Source organism: Phyllobates terribilis, unplaced genomic scaffold (assembly GCF_046119375.1).
Source record: "Phyllobates terribilis strain yellow unplaced genomic scaffold, ASM4611937v1 Scaffold_235__1_contigs__length_3068650, whole genome shotgun sequence".
Taxonomy (NCBI): Eukaryota; Metazoa; Chordata; class Amphibia; order Anura; family Dendrobatidae; genus Phyllobates; species Phyllobates terribilis.
In genome coordinates this window covers 878,936-899,585 of record NW_027362995.1, presented here as the reverse complement: position 1 = coordinate 899,585, position 20,650 = coordinate 878,936, and positions in this window count along the sequence as shown.

Below are 20,650 nucleotides of genomic sequence, written 5' to 3'. Positions count from 1 at the left end.
CATTGTCCTGAGACTGTGTGCACATCTCTGTGTCACTGCTGATTTCCATCAGATACAGACTCCTCCCCTTTGTATAATGCACTGCTCTGGTTAGCCCCATCCATACCATTATCCTGAGACTGTGCGCACATCTCTGTGTCACTGCTGATTTCCATCAGATACAGACTCCTCCCCTTTGTATAATGCACTGCTCAGGTTAGCCCCATCCATACCATTGTCCTGAGACTGTGCGCACATCTCTGTGTCACTGCTGATTTCCATCAGATACAGACTCCTCCCCTTTGTATACCGCACTGCTCAGGTTAGTCCCATCCATACCATTGTCCTGAGACTGTGCGCACATCTCTGTGTCATTGCTGATTTCCATCCGCTACAGACTCCTCCCCTTTGTATACCGCACTGCTCAGGTTAGTCCCATCCATACCATTGTCCTGAGACTGTGTGCACATCTCTGTGTCACTGCTGATTTCCATCAGATACAGACTCCTCCCCTTTGTATACTGCACTGCTCAGGTTAGTCCCATCCATACCATTGTCCTGAGACTGTGCGCACATCTCTGTGTCACTGCTGATTTCCATCAGATACAGACTCCTCCCCTTTGTATACTGCACTGCTCAGGTTAGTCCCATCCATACCACTGTCCTGAGACTGTGCGCACATCTCTGTGTCACTGCTGATTTCCATCAGATACAGACTCCTCCCCTTTGTATACCGCGCTGCTCAGGATAGCCCCATCCATACCATTGTCCTGAGACTGTGTGCACATCTCTGTGTCACTGCTGATTTCCATCAGATACAGACTCCTCCCCTTTGTATACCGCGCTGCTCAGGTTAGCCCCATCCATACCATTGTCCTCAGACTGTGCGCACATCTCTGTGTCACTGCTGATTTCCATCAGATACAGACTCCTCCCCTTTGTATAATGCACTGCTCAGGTTAGTCCCATCCATACCATTGTCCTGAGACTGTGCGCACATCTCTGTGTCGCTGCTAATTTCCATCAGATACAGACTCCTCCCCTTTGTATAATGCACTGCTCAGGTTAGTCCCATCCATACCATTGTCCTCAGACTGTGCGCACATCTCTGTGTCACTGCTGATTTCCATCAGATACAGACTCCTCCCCTTTGTATACTGCACTGCTCAGGTTAGTCCCATCCATACCACTGTCCTGAGACTGTGTGCACATCTCTGTGTCACTGCTGATTTCCATCAGATACAGACTCCTCCCCTTTGTATACCGCACTGTTCAGGTTAGTCCCATCCATACCATTGTCCTGAGACTGTGTGCACATCTCTGTGTCACTGCTGATTTCCATCAGATACAGACTCCTCCCCTTTATATACCGCACTGCTCAGGTTAGTCCCATCCATACCATTGTCCTGAGACTGTGTGCACATCTCTGTGTCACTGCTGATTTCCATCAGATACAGACTCCTCCCCTTTGTATACTGCACTGTTCAGGTTAGTCCCATCCATACCATTGTCCTGAGACTGTGTGCACATCTCTGTGTCACTGCTGATTTCCATCAGATACAGACTCCTCCCCTTTGTATACTGCACTGCTCAGGTTAGTCCCATCCATACCATTGTCCTGAGACTGTGCGCACATCTCTGTGTCACTGCTGATTTCCATCAGATACAGACTCCTCCCCTTTGTATACCGCAGTGCTCAGGTTAGTCACATCCATACCATTGTCCTGAGACTGTGCGCACATCTCTGTGTCACTGCTGATTTCCATCAGATACAGACTCCTCCCCTTTGTATACTGCACTGCTCAGATTAGTCCCATCCATACCATTGTCCTGAGACTGTGTGCACATCTCTGTGTCACTGCTAATTTCCATCAGATACAGACTCCTCCCCTTTGTATACCGCACTGTTCAGGTTAGTCCCATCCATACCATTGTCCTGAGACTGTGTGCACATCTCTGTGTCACTGCTGATTTCCATCAGATACAGACTCCTCCCCTTTGTACACCGCACTGCTCAGGTTAGTCCCATCCATACCATTGTCCTGAGACTGTGTGCACATCTCTGTGTCACTGCTGATTTCCATCAGATACAGACTCCTCCCCTTTGTATACCGCACTGCTCAGGTTAGTCCCATCCATACCATTGTCCTGAGACTGTGTGCACATCTCTGTGTCACTGCTGATTTCCATCAGATACAGACTCCTCCCCTTTGTATACCGCACTGCTCAGGTTAGTCCCATCCATACCATTGTCCTGAGACTGTGTGCACATCTCTGTGTCACTGCTGATTTCCATCAGATACAGACTCCTCCCCTTTGTATACTGCACTGCTCAGGTTAGTCCCATCCATACCATTGTCCTGAGACTGTGCGCACATCTCTGTGTCACTGCTGATTTCCATCAGATACAGACTCCTCCCCTTTGTATACTGCACTGTTCAGGTTAGTCCCATCCATACCATTGTCATGAGACTGTATGCACATCTCTGTGTCACTGCTGATTTCCATCAGATACAGACTCCTCCCCTTTGTATACCGCACTGCTCAGGTTAGTCCCATCCATACCATTGTCCTGAGACTGTGCGCACATCTCTGTGTCACTGCTGATTTCCATCAGATACAGACTCCTCCCCTTTGTATACCGCACTGCTCAGGTTAGTCCCATCCATACCATTGTTCTGAGACTGTGTGCACATCTCTGTGTCGCTGCTGATTTCCATCAGATACAGACTCCTCCCCTTTGTATACTGCACTGCTCAGGTTAGTCCCATCCATACCATTGTCCCGAGACTGTGCGCACATCTCTGTGTCACTGCTGATTTCCATCAGATACAGACTCCTCCCCTTTGTATACCGCACTGCTCAGGTTAGTCCCATCCATACCACTGTCCCGAGACTGTGCGCACATCTCTGTGTCACTGCTGATTTCCATCAGATACAGACTCCTCCCCTTTGTATACTGCACTGTTCAGGTTAGTCCCATCCATACCATTGTCCTGAGACTGTGCGCACATCTCTGTGTCACTGCTGATTTCCATCAGATACAGACTCCTCCCCTTTGTATAATGCACTGCACAGGTTAGTCCCATCCATACCATTGTCCTGAGACTGTGTGCACATCTCTGTGTCACTGCTGATGACTCGCCCCGTGGGCCGTGGGGCACTCGGATCCGGGCAATAGGGGGAACGATGGGAGTAGTAGTGGCAACCCGGTTCCGTGGCTCAGGGTGGTCAGGCCAGTGGTAGTCCGTTATTTGCTGATGTTTATGTCCGACTACGCCACCCGTGGATTTGCGGTTATTAGGAACCGCCGCTGCATGCAGACCGCTGGGGCTGATGAGGTGTGCAGCTAGGGTAGTGTGACTCCCCACGGGAAGAGTGCGGCCCCAGGGCAGTATAGTGGATGGTGGGAGTGATGGTAGTGAGAGTCCCAGTGCTGATAGTGCTGGAGGAGCAAGGAGCACGCAGACAACAGGTTGCAGTCCAGGGTCTTTACTAGAACAGGTAAATTGACCCACAAACAGTCCCAGCTAGGAGGGGACCTGGATGTCTGAGAGCAACGGGGAAATTGGCCCTGGTCAGGGTGAGGGTGTAGGCCTACCGTGCTTTCTGTGCTCCTTCTGGCTATCTCCTCCTGATAGGGTAACAGCCCACGTTTCCGAGCTTTCCGTGTTTTCTCGCCTGTATGGCCTGCGACGTGGGTTCCTTTCTGCTCCCAGCCTTGTACGGCTTTACTGGTCCCTTCGGTTCTGGCAGGGCCTCCAGGCTTCTTAGGCCAAGGAATGTACAGTCCCTTGCGGACTGGTTCTCTGCTGGGGGATGTGGAATCCTTCCAGCCTCAGACACCAAAGTCTGGTAAAGTTAAGTCTTTTCTCTGCCAAGACAGGCTCTCTTTGCCTCTTGTCTCTGGCTTGTGGCTCTCCTCCTGCCACACTTCCTCTTAGGTGCAATCAACTTTCTGTCCCTGCTCCACTCTGGGACACGTCTCAGTGCTGAGACAGGCAATCCAGTTCTCCCTAACCCTGCCCTCAGTACCAGCTTTAATAGGGGCAGCCAGCTCCCCCTACTGGCCTGAGACAGGAGGCATTGCATGCTAATGTTCCCCTGACTAGAAAACCTCCCCCTTGCTCTCAGACACAGCTTTAATTACACTTGTGGCATCCAGGTCAGGGTGACACATTCCCCCCTAGTGAAATTTAGTACTCCGGGACTAAACAGTAAACAAAGATAATATACATAACGATAAAACATTAATAGACAGACGACGCACAAATTGAGTTCTTAAGGTCACAGTGTGGCCTGTGACCGGGTGTCCATATCACCAAAACAACGGGAGCCTTAACCAGGTGGGGGTCTGTCCTACCCCAAGTCCTTCACAGTCTTAGTTCATTCCTTGGTTAGGCTCCAAACGCAGTCCATACAAGGTCCCGGTTATAAAAAGTCCATAACCTTTGAGTCCTTACGGTAGCTGCAAGAAACTGAAACACAGAATTACCAAACATGCATGTAACTTGGCAAACAACTGAACATTTGGCAACAGGGTTATTTACAATTAGTGCACCCTATATTCTCCAGCGAGCGGGTATCTGTCCCTTTGTGCTCCTGGTTGACCTACGTAGCCCACTGTCTGGTGGTGGACCAACCTGGCTTTCCCCACTAGCGTTAGGGGTACAGCTACCAGCTGGGTGTACAGGTAGGACAGGCAGCTGTCTGCGGGTTCTTTGGCTTACCGCAGGCATGGCAGGCTCACTGTCAGCAGAGGGTTGACTCTCCTGGGCTGCTGGTACAGGCTCTTCTGCCTCTGGAACCGCTTGCTCCTCTTCACCTTCCGGCTCTGGTGTTGGTTGTTGCTGTGCCGCTTGCAGGAAATGCAGGACAGGTACCACTATGGCATCATTTATGCGAGTCCAGGACTGAGGGAACTCTCCGAGAACGGTGCTGATCATTTCTTCCTTGTCCTCTGCGGGTTCAAGGTCACTCTGATCATCTTCTGCACTACGGAGTTGCTCGGGGCATCTTTTGAGGTGGTCTCTGGAGACGACACTAGTGGTTTCTCCTCCGTCCTTGGTGATTACGCACACCTTTGGGTTGTCGTGGTCAGACTGCAGTACGGTGTAGGGTTCCCTTTCCCACTGGTCGTCCAACTTATATAGCCTTCTTTTTTGCTTTAGGACTTGCTCACCAGGTTCTAGGGGACCAGCAGGGGCGTGTTGATTGAAGAGTTTTTCTTGCCTCTCTCTCACCTGGGCCAGGCTCTTCTCCACACTCTCCTGTACCTTCTTGTACTGCAGTTGCCTTTCCGTATCCCAGTCCGCATCCGGGGAGGTGTCCTCAGGTATTAGGACTCCCATCTCCAGGTCTACGGGCAGCTTACCTGGTCTAGCTCGCATCAGGTAAGCCGGGGTGCAGTTTGTAGCATTCACCGGGATATTGTTGTATAGGTCTATCAGGTCCAGCAGTTTTTCTGGCCACAGGTTGCGTTCCTCCAGGGGCAACGTCTTCAGGAGATCAATGACTATATTGTTCATCTTCTCACACATCCCGTTGGTTTGGGGGTGGTAAGGCTTTGTACGAATCTTGTTACAGCCATAGAGGTTGCAGAACTCCTGGAAGATTTCAGCCTCGAACGCTGGACCCTGGTCTGTCAGGACCTGTTCCGGATACCCGTGTGGATGGCAGAAATATTGCTGGAAGGCTCTGGCCGCTGTTTGGGCTGTCAAGTCCTTTACCGGGACCACCACGAGAAAACGGGAATAGTGGTCCACGATTGTAAGGGCGTAGATGTACCCTGACCGGCTTGGAGCCAACTTGACGTGGTCTAGAGCTACAAGCTCAAGAGGCTGCGTGGTGACGATGGGCCTCAAGGGTGTCTTCTGGCTGGCACGGTCCTTCCTCCTTAGGTGACAAGGGCCACAGTCTCTGCACCATTTTTCTACAGCTCCTCTCATGCCGACCCAAAAGAACCTTCCTCTTAGTAGGAACTCCAGTTTCTTCCAACCGAAGTGTCCCGCTCTGTCATGGTAAGCCCCCAGGACCATATCTGCATCCCGCCTTGGGACCACGACTTGCCAGGTCAGCTCGTGCGTCCGGTGGTTGACAATCCTTCTGCACAACTTGCCTTCGTAGAGGAACAGCTTGCTCTTCTCTTTCCATAGCTGATTGGCTTCCTCTGGAGCATCCGGATCTATGCGGGTATCTTCCTGGGTCAGCAGATCTTTCACCAGGCGGACAGCAGGGTCACTATCTTGGGTCTCGGCCCAGCTGTGGTGAGGTAGGGTGTTGATCATCACAGTTGTTAGATCCTCCTCTTTCACGCGGTGAGAGTATTGAGCGGCTCCATACCGGTGAAACGTGGGGAGTTCTACCTCCTCCAGCTCTTCTGGGTCTTCGTCACCTTCAGGTAAGTGAGGCATCCTTGATAGGGCGTCCGCGTTGGCATTGGTTTTGCCTGCCCGGTACTTGATCACGAAGTCATAGTTGGAGAGACGGGCCATCCACCGCTGTTCCAGGGCACCCAGTCTTGCATTGTCCAGGTGTGTCAACGGGTTGTTGTCCGTGTACACGGTGAACTTCGCGGAGGCCAGGTAATGCTTGAAGCGTTCCGTCACGGCCCACACCACCGCCAAGAATTCTAGCTTGAAGGAGCTGTAATTCTCCGGGTTCCTCTCGGTGGGCCTCAGCTTCCGGCTGGCGTACGCGATCACCCTTTCTCTGCCCTGTTGGTTTTGGGACAGTACGGCTCCCAGTCCCACATTACTGGCGTCCGTGTGGAGAATAAAAGGCTGGCCATAATCAGGGTAGGCCAGGATCTCATCCCCCGTGAGGGCCATCTTCAACTGGCGGAAGGACTCCTCTTCCGGTTTATCCCACTTGAAGGGTGGCTTTTGACTTCTGGACTTAGACTGTCCGATCAGGAGGTCCTGCATTGGAGCTGCCATCTTGGTAAACCCGGGGATGAATCTTCGGTAGTAGCCTACCAACCCGAGAAACTGTCTCACCTCTTTGATGTTCGAGGGGCTTGGCCAGCTCTTGATTGCCGTGACCTTGTCAGGGTCGGGGGCCACTCCTTCCGCGCTTACCATGTGCCCTAGGTACTGGACCTTTGGTTTCAACAGGTGACACTTCGATGGTTTCACCTTCAGGCCGTAGCCTGCCAGGGCTTCGAACACCTCGGCCAGGTGCTTTAGATGGTCCTCGTAGGTTTTCGAATAGACGATCACGTCGTCCAGGTAAAGGAGGACCGTCTCGAAGTTTCGGTGCCCTAGACAGCATTCCATCAGCCGCTGGAAGGTCCCTGGTGCGTTGCAGAGCCCGAAAGGCATACAGTTGAACTCACTCAGTCCCATCGGGGTGGTGAAGGCGGTCTTCTCCTTGTCAGCCTCTGCCACAGGAACCTGCCAGTACCCGCTAGTAAGGTCCAAAGTAGAAAAGAAGTTAGCTGATTTTAGTGCGGCTAAAGACTCCTCTATTCTAGGCAGCGGATATGCGTCTTTGTGGGTGATACGGTTGATTTGTCTATAGTCGACGCACATTCTCATGGTGCCGTCTTTCTTTTTCACCAGAACCAAGGGGGCTGCCCAGGGGCTACAGCTGTCTCTAATGACCCCAGCTTCTTTCATTTCTCTTAGCATGCCCTTGGCGTTCCGATAGTGTGCAGGGGGTACAGGTCGGTGTCTTTCTTTTATTGGTGGGTGGCTCCCTGTGGGGATGTGGTGTTCTATCCCTTTTACTCTGAGGAAGTCTAGCGGGTGCTTACTAAAGACTCTCTCGTACTCCTGTACCACCCGGTAGACTCCTTGTTTTTGGTGCAGGGGAGTGGAGTCAGCACCCACGTGGATTTTCTGGCACCAGTCCTCCTTTTGTTTCTGGGAGCCATTACCCTCCGCCTGAGGAGATGGAGGCAAGGGTTCCGCGGCCCTGATAGCTTTGTGTTCGACAACAAACAGTTTGGCGAGTGTAGCGTACCTGGGTAAGTGTACTTCCCTCTCCCCAATGTTGAGGATGCGGACGGGCACCCTCCCATGACGGACATCAACCACCCCCCTGGCTGTCAAAATGGTGGGCCTGCTGTCTGAGTACACGGGTTCTACCATGGCTTGGTAGTCTCTACCTCTCAACCCGATTGCAGTCCGACACCAGATCATCATTTCACTTTTGGGAGGCATGGAAATGGGGAATGGGTCACTCATTCTTACGCTACCGATCTCACCACCAGACAGTTCTACCTGCTGCCGTCTCATCAGGGCTTTTATCTCCTTGTTGAGGACTCTCTGTTGGCTGGAACTAGCATTCACCGCCACCTGTTGTAGAATTACAATTACCTCTGAAAGACAATTTTCAATTACGTTAGTACCCACAGTTATTTTAGGGTGACTTTCACGACGATCAATGTCCACAATAATTACTCCCTGTGCCGGCAGTTCAACTTTACCAATTTTAATGGTCATCTCCTTGAACCCCATCTGCGGCACGGGTAAGCCATTACTGGCGATGATGCTCAAGTTACTGTCTGGATACCGTGTGATATCAGCATCAGTCCAATACTGCTTAAAAAGTACATAAGGGATAGTGGTTACTTGTGACCCAGTATCCAGCAAGGCGCTCATGGGGATACCGTCCAGCACCACGGGTAAAACCAGGCGCCCCCCAACGTACTTATTACGCCAATTGTAAGGGCCTGGTGATCTTATGCCTGGGGGTTGGCCCTCTGCCCCAGGTTGGACCCGTTTAAATTACAGTACCTGGAAATGTGTCCGGGCTGGTTGCATCGACGGCAAATGGGCTGTCCATCCTCTGCGTAGCGGTCTGTGGGCCTCCCTCGGAACGACGGGATCCTCCTCTGTCGACGCCACGGGACATCCTCCGGACTTGAAGCCAGCTCGATGGGTCTTGACGGGTCCACTTGCAACGCCTGGACGCTCCTGGTCAGCTCCTGGACTTGGTGGTGCAGGTCTTTCGACGGGGCTTGGTTCAGGGCCTGTGCATCAGCCCCCACGGGGTCCATAGAGGAGGGCGCCGCCTCCTGGTGGTAGGTGAGAGCAGGACGCCGGGGTTTATAGCGCCACTGGTTGCAGATTCACGGAGCACCCTTATGGCCCTGTCCTTAAATTGGGCAAAGGTCAGGTCGGGGTTCTGAAAGAACATGAGGCGCAGCTGGGCCCTGTGGGCGCTGGACAGCAGACCTTCTATGAATTGTTCTGTTAGCAGCTTATCCGTTTCCTGCACACTGCCAGGGTCAGTTTGTTGAATAGCCCTCAAGGCTTCCTGCAGATTTAGGGCATAGTCTCTGATGCTGTCCTGTGCCCGCTGCTTACATCCAAAGAACCTCATTTTAATCTCAGCGGAGGTACATGTGTCAAAGGTACCCCCGCAGCCGGGCCAGAATACCCTTCACAGTCCTTTTCTCCTCAGTGGGCCATGATTTTACCTCCCTTTGGGCTGTGCTAGTTAACTGCCCTGTCAATATGCTGACCTTCCGTTCCTCTGTCAGGGGGTAAACCTGGAACAAACTGTACAGCCTTTCCTTAAAGTCAGTTAGGGCATTGGGCTCCCCTGAGTACTTGGGCAGCCAGGCCGCTCCAGGGATGTAGGGCAGGGAAAAGGGCATCACCGCTCCTGCAGCTGCGTTGGTGGTAGTGGGCGCCTCTGTGTCCGACATCTTCCTCCCCCCTAGTTAAGCGTGGCCTACCTTCCGACGATCCTGTTCTGTAGGCCGCGGCTCCGCTGCTGCTGCTCTGGACGAGGACCTTGCGTCGCGTCCTGATGACGTCAGCGTCGCTCTCTCTCCCTTCCAGGACCTTGCGCAGCATCGGTGCGTGGGGCGGAGCTTCGGATCTCGCGCGGTTTTGACGTCCACGCCCCTCTTCTTCCCGCGCGGCGTCCTAAAGATGGCGTCCGATGGCGGGAAACAGCTGCGGATGGCAGGAAGACGGCAGAAGACGGCAGGAAACGGTCCAAGATGGCGTCTGATGGCGGGAATCGGCTCCGGATGGCGGGAAACGACTCCGGACGGCGGGAAACTTCGCCACAGGTAAGTTACAAAAGTCTTTTTCAGGCACGCAGTACCCGGTGGTTGCGGGCACGAAATCCTGCCGACTACGCCAAAGCTGACTCGCCCCCTGGGCCGTGGGGCACTCGGATCCGGGCAATAGGGAACGATGGAGGTAGTAGTGGCAACCCGGTTCCGTGGCTCAGGGTGGTCAGGCCAGTGGTAGTCCGTTATGTGCTATTGATTATGTCCGACTACGCCACCCGTGGATTTGCGGTCATTAGGAACCGCCGCTGCAAGGCAGACCGCTGGGGCTGATGATGTATGCAGCTGGGATGGTGTGACTCCCCACGGGAACAGTGCGGCCCCAGGGCAGTGTAGTGGATGTTGGGATTGATGGTAGTGAGAGTCCCAGTGCTGATAGTGCTGGAGGAGCAAGGAGCACGCAGACAACAGGTTGCAGTCCAGGGTCTTTACTAAAACAGGTAAACTGACCCATAAACAGTCCCGGCTAGGAGGGGACCTGGATGTCTGAGAGCAACGGGGAAATTGGCCCTGGTCAGGGTGAGGGTGTAGGCCTACCGTGCTTTCTGCGCTCCTTCTGGCTATCTCCTCGTTATAGGGTAACAGCCCACGTTTCCGAGCTTTCTGTGTATTCTCGCCTGTATGGCCTGCGACGTGGGTTCCTTTCTGCTCCCAGCCTTGTACGGCTTTACTGGTCCCTTCGGTTGTGGCAGGGCCTCCAGGCTTCTTAGGCCAAGGAATATACAGTCCCTTGCGGACTGGTTATCTGATGGAGGATGTAGAATCCTCCCAGCTTCAGACACCAAAGTCTGGTAAAGTAAGTCTTTTATCTGCCAAGACAGGCTCACTTCGCCTCTTGTCTCTGGCTTATGGCTCTCCTCCTGCCACACTTCCTCTTAGGTGCAATACAAAACTGTCTGTCCCTGCTCTGCTCTGGGACAAGTCTCAGTCCTGAGACAGGCCTTCAAGTTCTCCCTAACCCTGCCCCCAGTACCAGCATTTATAGGGGCAGCCAGCTCCCCCTACTGGCCTGAGACAGGAGGCATTGCATGCTAATGTTCCCCTGACTAGAGAACCTCCCCCTTGCTCTCAGACACAGCTTTAATTACACTTGTGGCATCCAGGCCAGGGTGACACAGCAGCACGCCATGAGGAGCAAGGAGAAGCCTTGCAGCTGACCTCTAACAACGTGAGTAAAGCTTGGAAGACTACATCCATTGCCTCTTGTCCATTATTGCAGCGCGACACCACACTGCACCACTGCACCTACTACGACTCCCCTCATCCTCCTTTTTCCTCTGCCCTGAGGCCCTGCTCCGCCTGTGGGGAGTAGTACTACCATCGGCTGCCACAACATCCCGCCTCAGAGGACTGCAGCAGCGCTGGTGGCGCATCACCAGACACCACAGGTGGTGTCGTCGTTTATCCACTCATAATTGCCACTCATCAACTAGCCCCTATTTTTAATGTGTGCGCCCTGGGCATGGACCGGGCCGAGGCCGCGACTGCATCCCCATTCTACCAACTGGGCCCGCCGTCTGAGTACACCCCTTTCCCAGGGAGGGCTAGCCGCTACTGAAACAGCTAGTGGCGGGTCACACAAGGGCGGGACGTAAGCGCAAATGCAAACAAGTACCCAACACAGAGCAAAAAACGCCATTATTAGAGTCACCTGTTTGGAATCTCTCTAGCTACATCTTATCTGAGAGTCAAATTTCTCTCCTGGCTAAAGGCCTGAGCTTTTCACCTTCTAACGACTAGTGTTGAGCCACCCCCGTAGTGTTCGAGTTCGGTTCGGTTCGTCGAACACCCGTGTGTTCGCCGAACTGTTCGTCGAACTGTTCGTCGAACACCTTCGAACACCGTTAAAACCAATGGCAGGCAAACAAAAACACATAGAAACACATAGAAAACACCTTCAAAGGTGTCCAAAAGCTGACAAACTGCTCAGAAGACACAACTAACACATGGAAAAGTGACAAGTACATATAGTCATGCGAAAAGAAAAGAGGTGGAGGAGTAAAAGGAGGGGGAGACACAGATATAGGCATGTCATGCCCTTCTAAAATCCAAAAAGTGAGAAGCCGAGACGACCAGTCCGCTCCTGCCCGTGCCACCTCCGTGTCGCCGGGTTTGTGCCAGAGCCGCGGTGAACCCTGACGGCCAGCCCCCCTCTCCCAATACTGGTGCCTGTCCGCTGGTGGGTCGAGAGAGCCCCCCTGTGGTGGAGGCAGCTCTAAGCTTTTTAATTTAAATTGTCCCTCTAATTTGAATGAATACACTTTAAATCCATTTACAAGGATCTATTGGAGGGCAAGTCTCATGCCAGCAGCCGCGTAATTCCAGCTCCAGTAGCGTCCACTAAAGCTGCTGCAGTTAAAAAGCTTTTATAAGGATCGAGCTCGGCTGTCCACCGCAAGGCATCCTAGTGCCAGTCCCAGCCCCTATGCCTTGGGGTGCCTCCTGATGCTCTTCACTAAGTATCCCGTGGTCCCGAAGCATTTCCTTTGAAAAAATTAAGTGTCCAAACTACAGGTGGTGTAGCTTGCTTAACAGCCGGGATAATCCGCTGACTAGCAGACACTGCTACTAGGCACAAAGTATTTCCTGGGCTAGATGCAGTTAAAAATTTGTAAGTAGATACTCTCGTTGGATGCTGAGAAAGCATTCCATAGAGTCTCCTGGCACGCCATATATGATTCTCTTAAAAAGCTTGGGGTAGGGGTCTAGGGGACCCTTTTATAGCCAAAATCACGGCCCTGTATCACAATACGTCACCTAGGCTGAAGATAAATGGAACTGTAGCACCGAGGGCTCGGTTGCTACAGACGTATTGCACCTCACCCAGAGGTGTGATATCTCACTCTCAGATAAGGATGGAGTGTGGATCAGGACCCGACACCTGCATGCATTACACCACATTGCCGTGGGGCAGGGCGACCAATATGCCCCTGAGATGGGCACGACAGTCCCTGTCCCTGGCTGGAGTGGGGGGAGGGAACACTGAGGAAGGGGAACCCTGCAGTGCAGGAGCAGGGAGGAAGCAGTTCCTGGGTGCATTGAGAAGGGAGTATAAAAGGTGGGCACCATCTTAGTTCAGTGCAGAGAAGTCTGAGCAGAAGTGGCAGGGAGCAGGGGCTCTGCATGAGCTCTGCTCCGGAGGCGGGCCTAGTAACAGAGGCCCAGGCCTGCAAGAGGGAGAAGGAAGGAAGAGGAGCGGAGAAGGCTCCAGGAACAAGGAATGAAGGGATCCCAGGGGTGCGGACGGGCGAGTCGCCACCGCACGCCCGAATCCACCTGCGTGGAGGGGTCAGGCCAAAGGGGGAGACCGGTCCCCGAACTAGTGGAGGCAGGAAACGACCCTCAGCTAGAAACCGGAGGCTCTGACATTTTATGTGGCGCAGCCCCTTGCTCCACCCGCTAGGAAGGCACCACATAGGGTCAGGGAAACTGGCGCCAAGTTTACCAAGAGGAGGCCCGAGGCAGCCGGACAGAAGTGTTGGTAAGAAAGGCCAGACAAAGGACACACAAAGGGGGTCCTGTGAAGCGCTCCAAAGTTATCTGGGAGTTGTCTGAGCCCCTCACCTGGTGAGCACAGTACGACGTGGGCAGCCGTTACCTGCAGACGTGGTCTGGATAATAAGAACTGTGAGTAAAGGCCCTGAACTGCATCACTGACTCCGTGTCGTTACTGCTGCTGCCCTGCACCATCACCCCCATCCTCCGCATACACTGCCCTGAGGCTATACTCCTCCCGTGGGGAGTTATGCTACGCTCTGCTGCACCCACAACACCAGCCTTAGCGGTCTGCCCTGTAGCGGCGGTTCACTCTGACCGCAATCCACGGGTGGCGTAGTCGGACATTTAAACATCAAAACCACATAAATAGTTCCGCCACTGATTTGACCGCCCTGAGCCACGGAACCGGATCGCCGCCACGAAGACTACAACCACCAGCATCCACCAAAAAGGGTCCGGCTCCGGGTGTCCCAAGGCCCAGGGGGTGCGTCAGAACATTTTCATCACCTTTCACAATCACCAATGGGACAAGGCAGGGATGTCCTCTGTCCCCTCTCTTATACATCCTAGTGACGGAGCACCTGCTCTCATCAATTCGCCATAACCCCAATATTAGGTGGATTAAGGTGGGAGGCACCGAGTACAAGTGCTCTCTATTTGCTGATGATGTCCTAGTATATATCACTCAATCACATATATCCATCCCTGCTGTTATGGCTGAAATAGATCACTTTGTTACATGGTAAAATTTTAAAATCAATGCAGCGAAGTCTGAGGCCCTCGATGTCTCCCTCCCTAAATCCATATAGGATTCCATCCAGTCCAACTTTCCCTTTGCCTGGCCCTCACAGGGTATCAAATACTTAGGAATTCCTATTCATAGAGACCTCTCCCATCTATGTTATCTTAATTTTGGGCCCTTTATTGAACAATTCCATACAGACCACGGTTGGCAAGTTAGAACTGTAAGATTCACTACGTGAACCACTGGTGTTTTGTGGAAAAGCACATGTACACTGCGTTCCAAATTATTATGCAAAAAGTGTTTAGGAGTGATAAGGGAAGAATTTGTTTGTTTGTCAGTTAAACTCATTGATGGTGATGTGTGTCAGGGCTCTTTATATCACTGTAAGCAATTGCAGACACCTGTGCTAATTAGTTTGGCAGGTGTGTCCAATGAAAGGCAAGACTACTTAAGAAGGCTCTCTCACATTATTAAGCAGCCTACATTTTCTGCCAAAATGGGAAAGAAAAAGGATGTGTCGGCTGCTGAGAAGCAACAAATTGTGGAGTGTTTAGGTCAAGGCATGACTACAATCAACATTGTGCGATGATCAGGATGAAGTGTCTTGGCAATCAAGAAGTATGTAGCTGATTCACAGTACACACGTGTGCGTGCTGATAAGGGCAAATTGAGGACTCTTTCCTACAGGCAATTACGTCAGGTTGAAACAGCAGCGGCAAAAAAGCCTTGTCATAGCAGCAGACAAGTTTTTGAAGCTGCTTGTGCCTCCAACGTCCCCTGAACAACAAGATGCAGGGTCCTTCAGAGGTTTGCAGCTGTGCATATGCCATCCTGTCGACCTCCTCTATCCACTTCACACAAGCAGAAACGGCTCCAGTGGGCCAAACATTACATGAAGACTGATTTCAAAACTGTTTTGTTCACGGATGAGTGCCGTGCAGCGCTCGATGGTCCAGATGAATGGAGTGGAGGATGGCTGGTTGATGGACACCCCACGCAAACACGGCTACAGCGCCAACAAGGAGGAGGTGGAGTAATGTTTTGGGCTGGAATCATGGGGAGAGAGATTGTCGGCCCCTTTAGGATCCCTGAAGGCGCTAAAGATGAACTCCATAATGTATGTGGATTTTCTCAAACAGCACTTCCTGCCATGGTTCAAGAAGAAGAACCGTGTATTTCACAGCAAGATCATTTTTCTGCATGATAATGCACCATCTCATGCTGCACATAAAACATCTGCATCTCTGGCTGATATGGGCATAAAAGGGGACAAACTTATGGTGTGACCCCCATGCTCCCCTGACCTCTACCCCATTCAGAACCTTTGGAGCATCATTAAAAGGAGTGTCTATGATGGCGGGAGGCAGTTCACATCTAAGCAACAGCTCTGGGAGGGTATTCTGTCCTCATGCAAAACAATTGAAGCAGAAACCATCCAAAACCTGACAAATTCAATGGACGAGAGAGTTCAGAAGCTCCTTTCGAACAAGGGGTCCTATGTGAAAATGTAACATCACCTAGAATAAAGTTTTGAGTTGAAAACTGTTTGATTTCAGTTTCTAACAACCTGCTAATGCTTATAATTTCAAAAATGACCATTTTTTTGGTCTTTATTAAAATGAAAAGGTTGATCGAAAAGTTTGGGGGATCTAAGAGTGTGGCAACCCAGTAGTCATGATTACTTCGAATTCTGACAATATGAGGGTCATGCTGCAGGTAGTGCAGCAAGAAGGCACTTATGTGTCTTGCGCATCTCGGAGCCCCAAAATTATTTTCCGGGCTAGATGCAGCTAAAAATTATTTTTAATTTTAAATCTGGTGAAGCTTATTATAGATGGCCTAATAGGATCAGTGCTGCACACTGCTACAAAGCCCAAATTATTTTCCAGTCAAGATACAGATAAACATGATTAGTAATTTGAAAGCTTAAAACGGTTGGTAGGGTGATTTTAACCAATCATCAAGCTTTTACTCTCCCCAGGATGACACAGGGGTAGAAAAGTCGTTTCGGATCCATGATTTGTTCATCTTTATGAACGTGAGTCTGTCTACATTATCAGTGGAGAGCCGCGTGCGCTTATCTGTCAGCACACCACCAGCAGCGCTGAACACACGTTCAGACAGAACGCTGGCTGCGGGGCATGACAAGATCTCCAAGGCGTAAGTGGCTAGCTCCGGCCATTTATCCAGATTGGAAGCCCAAAAAGAGCAAGGGTCCAGTGACACAGTCGTGGCTTCAATGTTTACTTGGAGATACTCCTGTACCATCGTCTCTAGGCGTTGACTATGTGTCAGACTTCTTGTCTCCTGTGGCCTTGCAAAGGATGGGCTAAAAAAGTGGTGAAATGATTCCGCAAAATTGATGTTACCAGCAGATACTGTGGTTCTGTTACGGTTTGAGTGCTGAACACTTGACGGTCCCACGGTTGGCAAGTTGGAACTGTGAGATTCACTACGTGCACCACTGGTATTTTGTGGAAAAGCACATGTAAGATTCTGCAACAGTCTCTGCTGATACTCCTGCATGCGTGCATCCCTTTCTATGGCAGGAATAATTTCTGCAAATTTACTTTTGTACCGGGGATCTAACAGTGTGGCAACCCAGTAGTCAGGATTATTTCTAATTCTCACAATTCGAGGGTCATGTTGCAGGTAGTGCAGCAAGAAGGCACTCATGTGTGTTGCGCATCCAGGAGCACCAAGTCCCTGTTGTGTTGGTGGCGAGGTAGCAATCATGCTTCCTTCCTCTGTCCTCTCCCCCCAACCTCGCACAACAGAAATGTGATCAAGGTCTCCCTCATCTGATGAGTCTTCCATCAGTTCGTCCTCCACTTCTTCCTGGGCTCCTGCACCTTCCTCACTAGTTTGGCTGCTACCATGCGCCCTGGTAAAATCATCTCCCCCACCCTCACATGCCTGCCGCCTTGGTGCTGCCGACCGTCTGGACCTTGCAGATGTTAGCCCTTCCGCATACAACTCCTCCTCCTCTACTTCCTCCACCTCCTCTTGTGCCACCACCTGACTCCAAATTCTGTTTAACATGTGCTCCAGCATGTAAATCACCGGAATAGTCATGCTGATAATGGCATCGTCAGCACTAAACATCTTCGTCGCCATTTCAAAACTGTGCAGAAGGGTGCATAGGTCCCTGATCTGAGACCACTCCTCCAGCGTGATTTGCCCCACCTCTGAATCTCGTTGGCCCAGGCTATACGTCAGAACGTATTGCACCAGGGCTTGTCGGTGCTGCCACAGTCGCTGCAACATGTGCAGAGTTGAATTCCACCGGGTAGGCACATCGCATTTTAGCCGGTGAAGTGGCAGGCCCAACGACTTCTGTAGAGATGTAAGTCGCTGAGCTGCGGGATGCGAACGGCGGAAGTGAGCACACAGCGACCGTGCCCTCTGCAGAAGGCCATCTAGTCTGGGATAGTGGGCTAAAAATTGCTGGACAACCAGGTTCAACACGTGAGCCATACAAGGCACGTGTGTGACATTGCCCCGGCGAAGGGCCGCACCCAGGTTTGCAGCATTGTCGCACACGGCCTTCCCTGGTTTCAGGTCCAGTGGAGACAACCATTCATGAAATTGGTTCTCCAGAGCTGACCACAACTCCTCAGCTGTGTGACTCACATTTCCCAGACATTTCAATGTAAAAACCGCCTGATGACGTTGAGCCCTACTGCCAGCATAGTAAGGAGGTGTGCAGGATCCCTTCTGCGCAGTTAGAAAGCTTGTGGCATGACCAGACAGGCTTTGGGTGCAGGTGGAAGACCGAGAGGAGGTTGAGGAGGCAGAAGCAGTGGAGGAAAAATGACATAAAGAGGATTGACGCACAACTCGTGGGGACGGCAAGACTTGGACAGCAGCCCCTTGTCCTGCTGTCACCATAGTTACCCAGTGCCCAGTCAGCGACATGTAACGCCCCTGTCCATGCCTACTCGTTCAAGTGTCTGTGGTGAAATGCACCCTGTCACACACAGAGTTTCTCAAAGAAGCGGTGATGTTGTGTGCGACATGCTGGTGGAGCGCAGGCACACCTTTCTTTGAGAAGTAGTGCCGACTGGGCATCTGGTACTGGGGCACTGCGACGGACATAAGGTCTCGAAAATCCTCTGTGTCCACCAGGCGGAAAGGCAGCATTTCTGTAGCCAAGAGCTTGCAGATGGTGAAATTCAACCTCTTAGCTTTCTCATGGCTAGGAGGAAATGGTCTTTTACTTGTCCACATCTGAGGGACCGAGGGCTGGCTATTGTGCTTAGACGGGGTTGATAAGGGTGTCCCCGGCAAACTGCCGGTCTGTGAGGAAGATGCAGGCGGACATGTTAGGTTGCCTTGATCCAAAGGTGGTGCTATCGATGTCGGACAGCGCTCAAGACCAGCTGGTGTTACCACCTCTAAAGAAAATGATGACCTGCCAATCACGCTGGCTGTTGCGGGTAAAGAGGTGGCAGGTCTGCGCCCCAAAACAGGTGTGACTGCTGTCCCCCCAGTCACAGAGGATGAAGAGGCTGCGGATGCACAAGATATGGCAGACGGTGGTTGGCCCGGCCGGCTAGACCGCATTGTAGCACACTGAGCTTCCCACTGCAACTTATGCTTCATGTCCATGTGCCGGTTCATGCATGAAGTACTCAAACTATGTATTTTTTGGCCTCTACTTAGCTTTTGCTGACAAATGTTACAGATAACACGAGTTGGGTCATCTTTATCGATCTGAAAAAATGCCCAGGCTATGCAAGGCTTAGCACCCATGCGACCTGAAGAGCCACCACGACTTGTGGTGAGAGGCAGAGTTGTGTTTGAGGATGCAGTTGTTGACGTGCTTCCAGTACTACGTCTCTGTCCAGGAAGGCGCAACCTGACCTCGTCGTCACTAGCATCTTCCTCCACCTCCTCTGCTGACCTCATCTCTTGGCTGACTGTGGGTTGACAGCAAGTGGGATCTCCGACCTCATCATCATCACCCTGTGCGTTATCACACCCGTCGTCCTCAGAGCCAACCTGTTCCTGCCCTGACAAAAAACTAAAGTTGTCGCTCCAATCAGGTATTTGAGTCTTATCATCGTCTTCCTCATTGTCTCCACCAACAGGAGTTACAGTTTGGGAATGAGGGTCTACATTATGGTCAGAACCTTCTGCGTCTGGTCCTGGATCCGACTCATAAAGATTCTGGGCATCAGTGCAGATCATTTCCTCGTCTGGATTCACAGAAGCGCTGGAGTCGACCTCTGATTCCCAGGCTATAGTATGAGTAAACAGCTCTGCAGACTCAACCATCTGTTCTACCTCATACTCAGACGGGCAGCTGGAGATTTGGGAGCTGTGAGGAAGCAAGTGCGATTTGGGTGACACCTTTGAGGACTGGAGTATTTGTGATGTTGAAGTTGATGTGGAGGAGAGCCCACTTAAAGGAGCACTTGATATCCGTTGAAGCACCTGCTGTTTTTGTGCCTCATCTGGAATTTGTAGCGATTGGCGTGGCCGTAAGAAAGGGATCTTATCACATTGTCCGCTAAAAGAAGTAGACATTTTAGTTTGGCTGGAAGATGGTCTTTCTTCTGCACCTACCCCACGGACACAACCTTTTTTCCCCTTCCCAACACGCCTATTCCCCTTTCCACCAGCAGCAGGCCTTTTTCCACTCATTTTGGTGGTTAACTAATTCACAACTCTGGAGTTGTTTGCACAAAAAAACAATGGATGGTAACCGAGCAGAGCTGAGTGGCCAAACTGTGGTATTAGGCCAAAACTATTGGCTGGGTTAGATGCAGAAAAAAATTATTTTTAATTTGCAACCTGATGGAGGTCAGTATAGATGGACTAATAGACCAAGTCCCACACACCGCTAGAAGCCCAAATATTTTTTCAGAGCTAGATGCAGAAAAAAATAATATTCAATTTGCAACCTGCTGGACGTCAGTATAGATGGACTAATAGAACAAGTCCCACACACTGCTAGAAGCCCAAATATTTTTTCAGAGCTAAATGAAGAAAAAAATTATTTTTAATTTGCAACCTGATGGAGGTCAGTATAGATGGACTAATAGACCAAGTCCCACACACTGCTAGAAGCCCAAATATTTTTTCAGAGCTAGATGCAGAAAAAAATTATTTTTAATTTGCAACCTGATGGAGGTCAGTATAGATGGACTAATAGACCAAGTCCCACACACCGCTAGAAGCCCAAATATTTTTTCAGAGCTAGATGCAGAAAATTTTTTTATTCAATTTGCAACCTGATGGAGGTCAGTATAGATGGACTAATAGACCAAGTCCCACACACTGCTAGAAGCCCAAATATTTTTTCAGAGCTAGATGCAGAAAAAAATTATTTTTAATTTGCAACCTGATGGAGGTCAGTATAGATGGACTAATAGAACAAGTCCCACACG